Source organism: Mandrillus leucophaeus, unplaced genomic scaffold (assembly GCF_000951045.1).
Source record: "Mandrillus leucophaeus isolate KB7577 unplaced genomic scaffold, Mleu.le_1.0 Scaffold15, whole genome shotgun sequence".
Lineage (NCBI taxonomy): Eukaryota > Metazoa > Chordata > Mammalia > Primates > Cercopithecidae > Mandrillus > Mandrillus leucophaeus.
The window spans coordinates 2,462,744-2,478,763 of NW_012101476.1; the positions used below are offsets into that span (position 1 = coordinate 2,462,744).

General features: G+C 52.8%; 1 pseudogene across 1 annotated transcript; it reads left to right on the top strand.

The window, feature by feature from the left end:
- The first annotated feature begins 375 nt into the window (after positions 1-375).
- On the top strand, positions 376-1,253 carry LOC105535693 (annotated as a pseudogene). The gene has a single exon (XR_001005483.1). The product of XR_001005483.1 is annotated as a 60S ribosomal protein L7a pseudogene (transcript).
- Positions 1,254-16,020: the final 14,767 nt, after the last annotated feature.

Sequence of the window (16,020 nt, forward strand, 5' to 3'; positions counted from 1 at the left end):
AGGCAAGACACCAACTGGGAAAATATTTTGCAACACAAATATCTGACAAAGCACTTGTGTCAAGAATTCATATGAAGAATTCTTAGAACTCAATAAGAAGACAAACAACCAATAAAACTAGGCAAAAGATTCAAATAGGTGCTTCGCCAAAAAAAGTATACGCACATAACCAGATGATCAACATTTTCAACATTACTAGTTGTTGTGGAATTGCAAATTAAAGCAACAGTTGTCATTACATACTCACCAGAATCGCTCAAAGTTAAGACCGATGATACCAAGTGTTAACAAGATATGGAACAAATGGAACTCTTATACACTCCTGGTGGCTAAAATGGTGCAAACACTTTGGAAAAGAATTTGGCAATTTCGCCCCCCGCCGCCCAAGATGCCGAAAGGAAAGAAGGCCAAGGGAAAGAAGGTGGCTGTGGCCCCTGCTGTCGTGAAAAAGCAGGAGGCCAAGAATGTGGTGAATCCCCTGTTTGAGAAAAGATCTAAGAATTTTGGCATTGGACAGGACATCCAGCCCAAAAGAGACCTCACCCGCTTTATGAAATGGCCCTGCTATATCAGCTTGCAGCGGCAGAGAGCCATCCTCTATAAGCGGATGAAAGTGCCTCCTGCTATTAACCAGTTCACCCAGGCCCTGGACCGCCAGACAGCTACTCAGCTGCTTAAGCTGGCCCACAAGTACAGACCAGAGACAAAGGAAGAGAAGAACCAGAGGCTATTGGCCCAGGCGGAGAAGAAAGCTGCTGGCAAAGGGGACGTCCCCACTGAGAGACCACCTGTCCTTCAAGCAGGAGTTAACACCGTCACCACCTTGGTGGAGAACAAGAAAGCTCAGCTGGTGGTGACTGCACACGACATGGATCCCATCGAGCTGGTTGTCTTCTTGCCTGCCCTGTGCTGTAAAACGGCGGTCCCTTACTGCATTATCAAGGGGAAGGCCAGACTGGGCCGTCTAGTCCACAGAAAGACCTGCACCACTGTCGCCTTCCCACAGGTGAACTCGGAAGACGAAGGCACTTTGGCTAAGCTGGTGGAAGCTATCAGGACCAATTACAATGACAGATACGATGAGATCCGCCGTCACTGGGGTGGCAATGTCCTGGGTCCCAAGTCTGTGGCTCGTATCGCCAAACTCGAAAAGGCAAAGGCTAAAGAACTTGCCACTAAACTGGGTTAAATGTACACTGTTGAGTTTTCTGTACATAAAAATAATTAAAATACAAATTTTCCTTCAAAAAAAAGAATTTGGCAATTTCTTATATAGTAAAACATATACTTACCCTAACAACCCAACAATTCCACTTTCAGGCACTAGCCCAAGGTAAATGAAAACATGTTCACATGAATGTTCATAGCAGCTTTATTCATAAAATCCCCAGACTGGAAACAACCCAAATTCTATCTATTGGTGAACAGATAAACAAACTGTGGAATGTCCATTCTCCAGAATACTACCCAGAATGCAAAGGGCCAAACTACTCATGCAAGATACAGCATGCATGGCACTACACAGAAAGTACATGCTGCCTAATCACATTTATAGGACATTCTAGAACATGCAAAACTAATCGATATTGATAAAATCCAATCAAATGTTGCCTGGGGCAGGGAGAGGACCTGATCAGGAAGGGGTATGAGGAGATTTTGAGGGGTGATAGAAATGTGTGATATATTGGGTATGGCGTGTTTACACCACTGTATACATCTGTCAGAATTCACTGAACTGTACAGTCAAAATGGGTGCATTTTGTAAATTATTTCTCAATAACACTGATTTTTTTATGTTTTAAAAAAAAAGAGTGGTTGGAAAAATGAATTCAGTATTTTCTTTTAACAACCAAAACTGCTTAAGTACTACTTGGGAGCCAGGGAAGAAGGTAGGAACTTTCTCAGAGAACCCAGGAGACCTGGGTGCTAGCCTGGCACTGCCCCTATCTCCCAGGGTGGCCTTGGACAAATCACTAAGAATACAGCCAAAGGTGCAGGTCCAGGCCCAAAAGCAAGGCTCTCTGTTGGGTGAGGGAGATATGTGAGTGACGTTTACAGCAGGCACCCTGAGGGGGCACCTGCAAGAGGGAACAATGGCCAGTGGCCTGGGAAGTCCAGAAAGCCTTCCCCAAGGAGGAGACTTGTGCTGGCACTGCAGAATGAACAGGAGAGCACTGGGATTTACAAGTAAGTAGGGTATTCGGCCTCAAGGGAACAGCATGTGCCTAGGAACAAGGGCAAGAAGGGTCATGCACTGAAGCTCTCGGCTTGCAGAGCTGTTAGTGCAAACACCTGCTTCTGGGGCCCCAGGGAAACCATCTGGAGCAGATGCTCCCAGAGATCAGGATGCTGACCCCTACTTCCCAGAGACCAGGTACCACCTCCTCCAGAAAGCCATCTATGACTGCATCTGAGCCTGTCAGACCAGGAGGGGCTGCAAAGAGACACTGTATGAAAGACCAAAAGCAAAACATTTCACTTCATTCTTGGATGGATGAGGAGTCCGTGAGAGAAAATGTTTCAGGGAACATTTTGCACAGGGCAAGCCTTCAGTAAATGTTAGTTTCCTTAACGATCAGAAGGAACAGGCTTCATTATCCCCATTTTATGCCAGAGAAAATGGAGGGGCTAAGAAAACCTAAGTGGTGGGCCTGAGGGGGCACGGCTTGTGAGTGGGGAGCTGAAGTGTCTCATTTCTCTACCCCTGCCCACATCCCAGGACCATATGACTACTGAACAGGAAAACCAAGGCCCAGAGAGGGCAAGTGACTGTCCAAGGTCACACAGTCACTGTCAGAACTCAGACTTGACCCTGGTCTCCTGATGCCAATGCTGACCCCTCCCAATGAGCCTCAGCCTGGGATGTCGCTCTGAGGCCCAGACCCCAAGGGGTGAAGGAGCCCCCAGCAAGGCCTGGCTCTGCCTGCTGCCACCTTTGGGAGCAAGACACAGCTTTAGAAGGCCCAGGGTAGGCTCTGCAGCTGAGCAGGGGCTGTGGGAAGGTGGTGAGGAGGGCCAGGACTTCTCCACACTGAGCGGAGGGCCTGGAGCCAGGTGCACCTGGCCCTAAGCTGAAGGAGGAAGGATGCAGGATGGGAAGTGGGCAGTTCGGACCAGCAGGAGGGCAGCTTGGTGTCTCCAAGGCCCCACACGGAGCCCTTTACGTTGCAGCTATGCCACTCCCCCCATCGTGCCTTCTGTTCCCCAAATGCGGTGGTCTTGCTGATCAAGAAGACATAAAAAAGGAAAAACTACAGACGCTTTGACATCAACAAATCAGGGTTCTTGTCCCTGATCCACCAGTTCCAGGAAAGATGTCTTTAGACAATCAGAAATTCTCTGAGCCTCAATTTCCTCCTCTGTGCAATGGAGCTAATAGTACTATTACTGGAGTATAATGCTATACTCCCCCCAAAAATCGGTCTTGATTTTCCTTTTTAGGAACGTAGTTCTGGCCACCCCCTATTGTTGAGCTTTGATCCCCCAGCCTCACTCAGGAAGGCAGGAGGCTCCTCAGTACTCTGGAAGGAGGCGCAGGGTATTCAATCTCCACTTCATCTTGGAGACCGCTGAGGCTCTCGTGGTCTGAGATGTGTGACCCTGATGTCCTGTGGTGCCCTGCTTTGCCAGGCCAACATTAGAGCCAAGGGTAGGTAAGGAAATGCAAAGCCTGGTCAGCTGGGGACCCCAGTATTAAAATCTGTCAAATTCCTCCTGCGCGGAATGCTCCTCTGAGGCTAGTGGGGCAAGTGGGTGCACGCACAGCTCTGCGTCTGATGCACAGGGCTACTGGGAGGACAGAAAGAGAACCATGTGGGAGGTGCCTGCCCAATGCGGGCCCACAGAAGGGGCTTCCGATTGCCTGCACCCAAATCCTTTGTTCCCTGCAATCCCACGGGGCAGGCACTGCAAGAAATGAAGAGGCCAGAGAGGATCAGAGCCTTGAAGAAGGACACACAGCAAAGTAGGTGCCCAGGGCATGTGGCACAGCACTCCTCCCCCAGGAAGAGCCAGAGGCTTCCAGGTTGGTGGTTTCTTTTCCCCAGAGACTGCCATCACTCTATCACCCAGGGAAAGAGTAAAGCTGGTAGGCCAGGTGCAGTGGCTCACCCCTGTAATCCCAGCACTTTGGGAGGTCGAGGTAGGCAGATCACCTGAGGTCAGGAATTTGAGACCAGCCTGGTGAAACCCAATCTCTACTAAAAATACCACAAACACACCCCCAAAAAAACTAGCCAGGCTGTGGTGGTGCATGCCTATAATCCCATATACTAGGGAGGCTGAGGCAGGAGATTGCCTGAACCTGGGAGGCAGAGGTTGCAGCAAGCCGAGATCACGCCACGGCACTCTTGACTGTACAACAGAGCAAGACTTCATCTAAAAAAATAAATAAATAAAGCTAGTGCATTCTCAGGGTGTCTGGTTGCCAGCCTTGTAGGTGATGCAAGTCCCAGTGAGAGTTACAATTAGAGCTCACTGGAGATGTATTTCTATTACCAGGGCTGAGCACGTGAGCCATGTAGCAGTTCCTTTCTTTTGTTCGAGAAGCTCTGTCCTGGCCGGAAATTGAGTAAGGAAGCCTGGGATCTCACCCTGGGCCTTAGTTTACTTGTCTGGGAAATGGTTATGGTGGCTGCAGTGTGGACCGTGAGACTCAACCCTTCCTTTTCCCGGCTGTTAAAAATCCTTTTGGAGAACAAGGTGGCCCCACCCTCCATATCTCTATCCAGCAAATTTGGAAAAGGGGGAAACAGTAGAGGTTCTTCTTTCCTGGCCTCCTCGACCACTACTGTGGGTTATTCCCAGGAAACCAACACAGGCCATGGAGGACGTTCATCTTTAAGAAGACCTGTGCCACGTCAGAGCGACATGTGTCAGAGGAATTACTCACTTGACAAAAAAGGTGCCTTTGTCAGAGAAGGAGGTGGCCCTCGGAGTTCCCTGACATCATACATCAGAGCCCCCCGTCCTGTGTTCCTGCCCTCAGGGTCCCAAGGTAAGAGACAGACCTGGGAGGTGTGAGTCCTACACACAGGCCCAGTGCCCTGGTCTGAGGTAGAGGCTGGAGGGAGCTGGCTCAAGGGCTGGGGTTAGCGCTGGGGAGCTTGAAACAAGAGCCTGAGAAAGTCTAGTGGGTGGAGGTCAGTGGGAAATGAAACTGCAGTTCTCAGCAGGCCCTGTCCCAACCGACACTCTCAGACAAGGGGCTGCCCAGGGCGTCTCCCCTACACTGGGCTGCTGGAGGAGTCCAGGGGCTGGGGTCTCCGTCCTGGGCAGGAGCCTAGTGCAGGCCAGCTGGGACAGTCTCCCTCCATGACTTTTGCTCCTGGTGGGAGGTGGGTCGCCTTATTTTTCTGAAAAGGAAGTCAAAGCCTCCTTTGTTGGCCTCCCAGCCTCCATCTCTCCTGTAGCGCCTCCACCTCTCCTCTGAGCCCTCCTCCCCTCTGCTGCCTATAGAATCCTTCTGGAACATGATCTCCATCACGCTCTCCCTTGTTTACCCGCCTAAAGTAGCTCCCCATTGCTTCAGCAGGTCTCCCAGACGTGACCCAAGATTGAAACCTTCGTTAAGGATGCAGGAGCCCCAGTCCCCGGTCTCACAGCCTCTAGAATCTGCTGGCTCTTGGGGACTTCTCTGTGCTTCTCATTTGATAGTTAAGCCATCTGATGCTCAGAGAGGCTAAGTGACTTGCTCAAGGTCACACAGCAGGAGGACTTGAAATTCAAATCCAGCCTACAGAGTTCATGCCCTTTCCACAGAAGGGCCAAGAGCCCAGGACACATGCTTCGGGAAGCTGTGTTCCTTAGCTGTGTCGAGACTGCCCTGTGTGGGTAGGAAAAATGGCAGGGTGGGAGCTTGGAAGACAGTGCCATGCCACTGGCAGAGCCCGGACCACGAATCCACAGGCTTGGACCCTGGCAACCTTGGCCGAGCCTCAGCTGTCTCCCGTGGAAAATGGAAAAGAAAAGCCCTGACCTCCCAGGTTTCTGCAGGAGTGTGGCTGGACGCTGGGTCCACCAGCCCAGCCCTAAGCAGGTGCACAGTAGCTCTTCCTTCCATGTTCCTGGCTTTTGCACAGGATCCAGAGGCCCCGGGTCGTGGGTGCAGCCTCCACCAACCCCAAATCCAGCAGGGACCCAGTTGCCACCCACACCCATGCCACACCCATGCCGATACCCACGGTGAGGCTTTGCAGACCCAGTAAACAACCCCTTGAAGGAAACTTTTTTAAAGCAACAGAAACATCTCTATGTGTTGTGTGTGTTGGTGACAGGAAAAGGAACATCACTTCAGAGAGGAAAAGGCCACCGGGGTTGGGGGCAGGGCTAGGCAGAAACAGCCAGAGGAGAGAAACAGAAACGGAGATCTGATAAGGGCACCCCGCTCGTCTGGGCTGGGGACAAGCGCTGCAAGGCTGGGGCCCCAGCACCGGGGCAGGGGGTGGGGGGCGGCGGCTCAGCCCCTCCAACTGCTGAGCTGGGGGTGCGGGTCTGAGGTGGCCCGGGGTGGCTCAGCAAGGCTCCCCTCCTTTGGGGCAGGCCATGTCACTGGGTGTCTGTCCCTCACCCTGGATGGTGGGGAAGTAAGGGCCTGGATTTGGGAACCAGCCAGAGGCTTCCAGGTTGGTGGTTTCTTTTCCCCAGCTTCGCTGCTGACTTACCGATAGTCTTGAGCCAGTCTCTCCCCGTTTGGGCTTCAAGGCTGCCCAGATTAGGGTGCTGACCGTCTATGATGACACTGTTAGGACACAGTGCTGAGCTGGGAATCTGGAGGTTCAGGGTGCTGAGCTTGCTGTGAGGCTCTGAGCAAGTGGCTTCAGCTAGGGTGACCAGGGCATTCCCAGCTTAGCACTGAAAGTCCCACATCCCAGGAAGCCCCCCATCCCTGGGCAAACTGTGCTGGTTGGCCACCCTTCAGCCTCTGGGCTGAGACTTCCTGGATGAGCCTGTAGAGGTCTTTGCCAGCTCACTTGCGTGGCCCCCTCCAGGGCTGAGGGTCAGACCTCCCTTCCTGGACAGAACTTCGAGCCTGACTGGTGAAGCAGGACAGAAACCTGTCCTGGTGAACCCAGGCTGCTTCTGGGACAAACAGGCTGCATGAGCAGGTATTAGAAATCGGGACCGGAGTGGGAACAGATAGAGGCGCTGGGACAGGGGAGGAGACTTGGAGAGAGTGGTCCCAAGGGCCTGGACCTGAGGGGAGGGGTCTTAGCAGCAGAGAAGAGCAGAGAACTACATTCCAGGGGAAGCCACAGACTGGGCAAAGGCTGGGAGGCTAGGTGGTGGAGCACACAACGCCAAGCCCTGTGCTGAGCATCAGCTAGTCTGCAGGCCCCAAATGGACCTCCAGGGCCTCTTAGTTGAATTTCTAAATCCACTGTCTCCACTCTTTGAATTCCTCTGGCCGTGTGCACTGCCAAACAATTTGCACCAAAACAAACACATTAAAAAGAAAAACCCAACAAACAAGTTTGGTTTTTTTTTTTTTTTCCAAATAAAGATAGACTTTCCTGGCTGGGCGTGGTGGCTCACGCCTGTAATCCCAGCACTTTGGGAGCCCAGGCAAGCAGATCATGAGGTCAGGAGTTCGAGACTAGTCTGGCCAACACGGTGAAACCCTGTCTCTACTAAAAACACAAGAAAACTAGCTGAGCGTGGTGGCGGAAGCCTGTAATCCCAGCTACTGGAGAGGCTGAGGCAGGAGAATTGCTTGAACCCAGGAGACGGAGGCTGCAGTGAGCCAAGATCACACCACTGTACTCCAGCCTGGGTGACAGAGGCAGACTCCAGACTCCATTTCAAAAAAAAAAAAAAAAAAAGAGAAAAGATAGACTTTTCCCGGAAACTAAAAATCCCCAAGATGGGGCTCTGAAAGTGGATGGCTATGCTCCCGTGCCTCCCTGACTCTCTGTGCAGCCCAGCCAGCAGGGGCAGACTGCCCCAGACAGAGGGCCTGCCTCAAATACCCTCAAGGCCAACCCACACCAAGGGTGCAGACTGGCTTCTCCCGGCACTGCCCACTTGCTCAACCTCAGCCCTTTGAAGCATTTCACCAACTCCCCTGGGGGCAGGGAGTCACCTGCCCATCCTATCTGTATGTGCCCAAGAGGCCTTGTCCCCAAGCCTCCACATTCTAGCTAGACCGCCCTAAACAAGTCACTTACCCTCTCTGAACCTCAGTTACCTCATCTGCTAAAGAAAGGTTGTGAGGATTTCTGCCCACCAGCAAGCGAGTCATCAGTTCTGCAGCAGATGCCGCCTGGGTGTCCCCTAATTCAATTCACTTCAAACACCGTCCACCTGGAGATAGCATCAGATTCCACAGGGTGAGGATTCAGTCCCCTAACTCTGAGCCCCACTTCCGATGCCCACCGCAAACCCCAGGTTATTCTGCCTGTGCTTCTGACCTTTCGTCTATAAATCGGGGTTCCCACAACCCCCGGCTTGGGTTTGACTAATTTGCCGGAGCGGCTCACAGAAGTCAGGGAAACATGTTTACTGGTTTATGACCAAAGATACTTTACAGGATACAAATAAACATCCAGATGAAGAGAGGCACAGGGCGAGGTCCGGAAAGGGTGCTCCCATGCCCTCTCTTGGAGCGCCACTCTCCAAGTGCCTCCAAACGTTCAGCTGCCTAGAGGCTCCCGGAATCCAGACTTTTTGTATTTTTATGGAGATGTCATTATGTAGGCATGATTGATTAAAACACTGGCCATTTGTGATCAACTCAACCTTCAGCCCTTCTCCCCACCAATCCCCAGATGGGGGGTGGGGCTGGAAGCCCCAAGCCTCTAATCCTTGGTCTTTCTGGTGACCAGCCCACATCCTAAAGCGTCCTAGGAGCTGCCAGCCAGCAATCAACTCATTAGCATACAAAAAGACACTTATCACTTTGGAGATTCCAAGGATTTTAGGAGTCCTATGCCAGGAAATGGGATGGAAGGAGGGGGAAACAAATACGTATTTCACCATATCTCAAGGGTAATAAAACATGCCTTGGGCAGTCTGGAGACGTGATGAGCTCAGAGGGTGAGGCGCTTCCTAGAAGCCCAGTAAACACATTTCTGCCCGTCTTCTGGAAACTGCAAATCCCCCCAGAAGGTGAGAGGCAAATTCACCCAGTGCAGTGAAAGTCAGCTCCACTCCTGCATTGGGAGGAGGGGAGGGGCTGCAGAGAATGGGAGCAGGGGTGCTCGGAATAAAACTGTCCCTGTCACAGTGGTCACCTCAGCCGGTCTGTGGTCTCTGTTGGGGCCAGGGCTGGACCTGCCCTGCCTTCTCCCCACACATTTGCTAAGCATCTTCAGCCTCCTGCGACACAGGGTCATGTGGCACGATTTCACCCACACACATACATGCCACCTGAGTTACCGACCCCCTGTACTCCATTTTCTCACTGACCCTATGGAAGGTCTTGGAGTTCCCATTATTTGAATCAATAAACTGAGACTAGGAGAGGCAAGGCAACTTCACCTACATCCTACCATGCAAAGAAATACAAGCACTGAAACCAGGTCTAAGAGGTCTGGATTCTTTTCACCTTCCAGCACGTGCAAAGGAACCCAAAGCAAAAGTCTCTGGCATGAAAAGGGTCTTAGGGAGCCACCAAGTTTCTGAACAGGGGAGTGGTGTGATTAGGTGGGCCGTGGAAAACTGCACTGAGGGCTTCGAGCCTGAGGACAGCAAGACTGGCAAAAAGGCCATCATAGAAGTACAGGCAACTGGGAGTGTGGAGGGGAGTGCCGGGTCAGTGCTGCTGCACCACATCATCACCAGTCTCCGTGTCAGCCTCTGTGGGGCCTCAGAAGTGGGCAGAGGAGCAACAGAGGAGGAGCGGGTTGGGATGCGGAGGGGATCTAGAAGGTGCTCACAGCCTTCCATGCTCACTGCCAGCTTTCATTCTTCCAATACGCCCTGCAGCGGGGCCCACCTCCCCCAGACAGGAGCAGTGGGAGGCTCAGAGGCAGGCGTGACTCCCCCAGTGAGAGGCAAGCCCCCAAGGCCACCGGAGGACTGTGCCCGTCCCCTGTCACACACCAGGCTCCTGTGCCCACCACTTTTTTCTAGGCTGATTCCCCATGCCAGCTTGATGAACAATCTAATAAAGGGGGCAATCACATTATTCCTGAATGCATTTTAATAAAAATCAAATAAAAGCAATTATGTGAATTTCCAAGAGGATCACCTCTTCTCCTTTCCCTGAGGTAGGAAACGGAATGAATTCAGGAAATCATTAAAATCAGAAACCCGAGCCGTGTGCCACTGCCGCGCTGGCGGCTGCTACACAAAGGCAGCAGGGAAACCCAGTCCCTGGCGGCAGCACGGGTGCATTTCTTAGTTCTTTGAGTGGAAATTCCACCTATGGGTGAAGAAGGGTAATTAAGGGCCAGGAGAGATGCTTTGAATGCAGGCTGCCTTTGCCCCTCCAGTGCAAGCTTCCCAGCTTCAAAGGTGACTCAGACTCCCTGAATGAGAGCTCTCCAACCTGGCTGCTGGGGCCCTGGCGGGGAGGGCAGGGGCAGGGCTCCGGAGAGGGTCCCGAAAGGAGTGCAGCTCTCCCCTGTGTGGGGGATGTGCACCTCTCAGCCTGACTGGAGGCCAGAACGCTGAGCATTCTGACCTCCAGGGTCCCACTGAGAGTTGGCAGGTACCTGTTCGTCCCTCCAGCATCCCCAAAAGGGACACAAGCCTTGTGATTTGCAAGGCCCTTCTGATGTCTCGTTGGTTATTCTGTCCTCCATGTGACCCTGGGATTGGTGTGCTTGTTTGGGACTGAGGCTGTTGCAGCCAGAGGTGGCCAGGGACGTGCCCAAGGCCATCCAGCTGGAGAGGCAATGTCAGGACTGGAACTTGGGTTTGAACTCCTGGGGCCACGAGGCAGGCCAAAATCCTGTGGGTGCAGGTGTTCTAGACAAAACATGGCTTGGCCACACATTCTTGCTTACAAGAATAAGCACTGACCACCCCAACTGCCATTTCCTGGGCCCTGATCCGAGACAATGCCTCCCTGTCCAAAAATCATGAAGTATGTTCATCTTCTCTGTACAGGTTAGGGGCTAAGATTCAGCAGGATGAAGCCTCCTGCCCACAGCTCACAGCTAGAAGTGAGGAATCCTGGATTCTGCCGTGGGCTGTCAGTGTTCACAGCCAAAGATTCTAATGGCCATGCCATAATGCCATCCTCTTCCCAGAAAGAGGCCTTCACTCAGAGTCTTCCAGGTTGCATTTGGGTGCCAGGTAAGGAAAGACAGGGATCCACCAGCCCCCATGTTGACGCTGGCCAAAATTCCATGTCACCCTGCCACCTTAAGGGTGGGCCAATAGTGGCCCAGAAGTGAGCATCTGATCATGACTAAGATCATCCTAATTCTCAGACTCACGGGGCGGGGGGCAGGGAGGGCAAGAAGAGACATGAAACCTGGCAGCCATAGGTCCCCTTCTGGGACAGCCTGAGTTAAAGGAACAAACTGAGTCTGGGAGGCAGAGGGCCAGCACTTTCCCTGGGCGTCCTTAGGCAACTCCCATCACCTCTCTGGATATGTGTGCATGTGTGTGTATGTGTGCATGCGTTGCATGCCTGTGTGTGGTATGTGTGTTGGGGGAGGGGTGGCCCGGTCCCCAGTTCAGACATGGGGTAGTGCTGTCCTACACTGTCCAGTCTAACTCAGCTCAGAGTTTCCCTTAATCCCTGCTGCTGCTAACAGCTATGACGCCCTCCTGCAGGATGCCCAGGGAAATGCCTCCCACAAAAGTGTGCTTTCCAACAGGGGAAAGGAGGGTACAGGAGAGGATTCTGGGTGGTCCCTGTCAATGCCAGTTTTCTCTTGAAGTAGCGGTTTCTGGCACTTAGGATGGAGAACTGAGCACCAGACTGCTGGTCTCATTGTCCTGTCCCCACTGTTGACTCAACAGGTGCCTCTCTCAGGCCTTGGGACCTCAAAGTCCTCCTCTGGGAAGTAGAGGCAGGGGTGCCTGACCTTGGGGGCTCCTGTGCAGGGGGACCAGGACAGGAAAACACTGTGTGAGTGCTCAGTCATTCCTGTCCCCTCAGAGGCCAGCTGCCCTGCGCACTGATCTGCCCCGACCCCTCAGGTCTTGCACACAGCAGGCACTCCATAAATGTGCACTGTGTGATGTTCAGAGAGAACACAGGTCTGTCCAGGAGGGGGATTAAAAACAGGAAAAGTCAGTGGCCCTGCATGCTTTGAAAGACCTATGGCCTTGGCACCCCGTGTATGCACACGTGTGTGTAAGCACGTGTATGAACATGTGCACTCCTGCAACCACGCCCACCTTCGGGCACACCCACTGGCCTGATCATGTGCCTGAACAGCAGACAGGTAAACAGCACCCCCAAGCCCCAGGCAGTCTCCCCACAGACTTGCCTCCAAATCCTCAGTCCACACAGGCCTTGGAGTAAACTGGCTAGGACCCTGGAGGTCCAGGCCCATGGGGTTTCACAGGGATGCCCATCTGCTGTCACCTGCATGCAGATTCTATCTTGGTCACTCTGGGAGCTTCTCCTCCAGGTCTGACACCCAGCTGTGCCTGGGAACCGGGATCAAGGCTGTTCTTCCTTCCCTGGGATAAGGGTCGATAGAAGGATGCCCAAAACTCTGTCAGGGGAGAAGAGGACAGATCCAGCTCTGCTGGGGGAGAAGGGCAAGGGGTCACAGGAAGGCATCTCCAGAATGAAACCTTGGAATTGGACCTGGAAGAAGGGGCTGGGTTCCCACAACAGTGTAGGGCAAGGGAATTCCAGGTGGAGGAATGGCTTATGCAAATGCGTGGCAGCATGCCATGTTCAGAGAATGCCCAGCTGCTGGAAGGCCCCCACCCTCCTTCTACTGGCTGCACCAGGAAGAAGTGTCCCGTTTCAGAGCACTCACTGGAATGAGGGGCCAAACAGAGCACCCACAGCACTGAAGGGAAGAGGCACATGGGGTGCAAGTGGCTCCTCCAAGTTCTCTCTCTATCCCTTAAAATAATCCACTTCCCCTGGGAATGAATACTTGGGAATGCAGAATAGAATGCAACATCTCAAAAGTGCAGTTAGCAGCTGGATGTGGTGGCTCACACCTGTAATGCCAGCACTTTGGGAGGCTGAGACGGGAGCACTATTTGAGGCCTGGAGTTCGAGGCCAGCCCAGGCAACATAGCCAGACCCTGTCTCTGCACAAAAATTAAAAAAAAAAAAAAAATAGCTGGGCATGGTGGCACGCACCTGCAGTCCCAGCTATCTGGGAGGCTGAGGTGGGAGGATCACTTCAGCCAGGAGATCAAGGCCATAATGAGCCAGGATCACGTCACTGCACTCTGGCGTAGGTAACAGAGTTGAGACCACCCATCTCTTAAAAAAAATTTGCAAGTGAGTGAAGGGGTCCCCACACAGGTGCTAAAACTTTCTGTTAAAAAGAGGCAGAGAGAGGCTGGGCGCGGTGGCTCATGCCTATAATCCCAGCACTTTGGGAAGCCGAGGTAGGTGGATCACCTGAGGTCAGGAGTTTGAGACCAGCCTGGCCAACATGGTGAACCCTCATTGCTACTAAAAATACAACAAATTAGCCTGGCGTGGTGGTGCATGCCTGTAATCCCAGCTACCCAGGAGGCTAAGGCAGGAGAATCGCTTGAACTCAGGAGGCAGAGGTTGCAGTGAACCGAGATCGCGCCACTGCATTCCAGTCTGGGCAACAGAATGAGACTCCTTAAAAAACAAACAAACAAACAAACAGACAGATAGACAGACAAACAAAAACGGCAGGGAGTAATGACAATTAGGATAGTGGCTCCTTCTGGGAAGTAGGGGACTAGGAAGCTCGGGGCTTCATAAGTGTCTCTAATACTCTAGTTCTTCAGCAGAGTAGTCATGAGCATTCATTGTAATGTGTTTCATGGCTTACATATAGTCTTTTATATGTATAAAATATAATGTAATAAAAAACTTTAATTGTGTTTATGTCCAAGTGTATGGGTTGTTGGAGGCCCAGTTGGCTGAGACGCTGCAGGGCGATGACCTGAGCTCGGTATCCTCATAGATGCTGCACCCCTGCTCTGGGGCAGTGTCAGGGCCTGGACTCTTGTCTCAGCACCACTGGGTCCATAGAAGAGTCCAGTCATTTCTGGAACAAGATGGAGCATAGAGGAAGGTAGGAGATGCATGTCCAGCCAATTCCCTTTCTGTATGGGATTGGGCATGTCCTTCCCCTGCCTGGGTCTTAGTGTCACCCCCTACAGGGAGGGGACTTTGGCCACCTGTGTCCTGGATTTGGTCAGACTTCACCCCTCACCAGGTAGTTACACAGGACACTTTCCCCACCTATAAAGTGGGACTCATAAGAGCATTGCTGAGGACTGCATAAGGCAATGTATGTTAAGGCGCAGTCCCTGGCATGTCATGAATACTCGATAGACGTTGGTTTCAGAAAAATCACCAGAACAAAGACCCTCCGTGGAAACAGGGTGGGTTGGAGGTTGGAAGATGTGTGCTCCCAGCCTGGCTCCACCTCTCAGTGGCCAGAAGCCTCCGGAGACCTTTCAACCCTGGGCCTCACTCTGCTCTTGTGCAAAATGGGAACACAGAGCCCCCTTTAGAGAGGAGAGGGTCAGTCAGGGAGAGAGAGGACGAGTCTGGTGAAGTACAGTGTGTTGCCCCCAGCAGGTCAGTAACCAGGGCTATAATCCCCCACGCCCCTCCCAAGGGCAAAACCCTAGTCTCCCACATGGAGGGATATGCCCCAGGCCTCACCAGGGCAGCCCCTAATCTCAGGCCAGACCCAGCGCCTGCTCCTTCTCAGAGTTAGGGGCCGGGGTAGGGGCCGGGGCTGGAGAGATGGATCAAAGGCGGAGAAAATTAGCATTACAGTGAACCCAAGAAGGGAGGCCAGGATTAATTCACTCTCCCCTCCCTGCTGTCCCTTCTGCAGCCCAGGGAGCCTGCCAGGGTTGGAGGAAGGGTCACCTTTTACCCCAATTCCCTACCACACACCTGAGGCCCAGTTCTTACAGAAGACGGCAGGGCAGGGACCTGATGTGACAAGGGGATCCACTGTGCGCACATTCCAGAGCCATAGTCTTGAAGAGACAGGAATGAAGGCACCTGGGCAGGAGGGACATCTGCAGAGGCTGGAGTCTGGACATGGGTCCACGGGGTGCAGTGTGAGTCCACAGACCCCACCATGTCATGTCAGGCACACTGGAGCCCATGTGAACGTGTGGGTGTGTATCTGTCATTCCGGGAATGGGACTTGTAGGTGCTTGGCTGTCAGTCTGAGGCCCGAAGCCCACATGTGCCCTGTGTGTGCATCGGCAGCAGGGTGGGTGTGGTGCCTGCACACACGTTTGTGGCTCTGAATTAATGGTTGTGTGTGCAAAAGTGTGAGTCTTGTGACTATGAGACGCTGGGCGGCCATGGTGTTGAGTGTGTGGACACGTAGGTGCCTGCATGGGCAGAGGGATATCAATTGTGGTTCTGCAGCTACCTGAGAACCCTGAGATGAGCAGAAAAGAAAAGTGTGAGATGGATGACTCACAATGGTCATATTTCCCATACAGGAAGAGTGAGAGGGTGGTTCAGGGGCCCATCCCTCGGGCCCTCCTTCTTGGCTCCATGGGCTATCCCCATCCCTTAGACTTCGCCTTCCCTGCCGTGGAACCCTGTGAAACACCTGGCTTACCCTCTCTGTGCCTCGGTTTCCTTATGTGAAATGAGGGAACTCACAGTGTGGCTGGGAGGACTGAATTAGTATGAGGGAAGAACATTTAAAACAGCCCTTGCAACATGAAGAGTGCTCTCCAAGGGACACGGCTGGGATAGACTGGGTTGGCTGGAGGAACAGGGTCTAACCCAGAACTGCCCTTGCAGAAGCCCAGAAGGAAGACTGCTTTGAGGCAGCAGAGTCAGGCAATCTTGGGAAAATGGATTATGTGGTGCCGGGAGAATCCCAGTCAGGGCCAGCTTAGCAGACTGGGATTCACTGGCCAAGCACACAGGGCTCCTCGCACCACCCCACTCCCCTC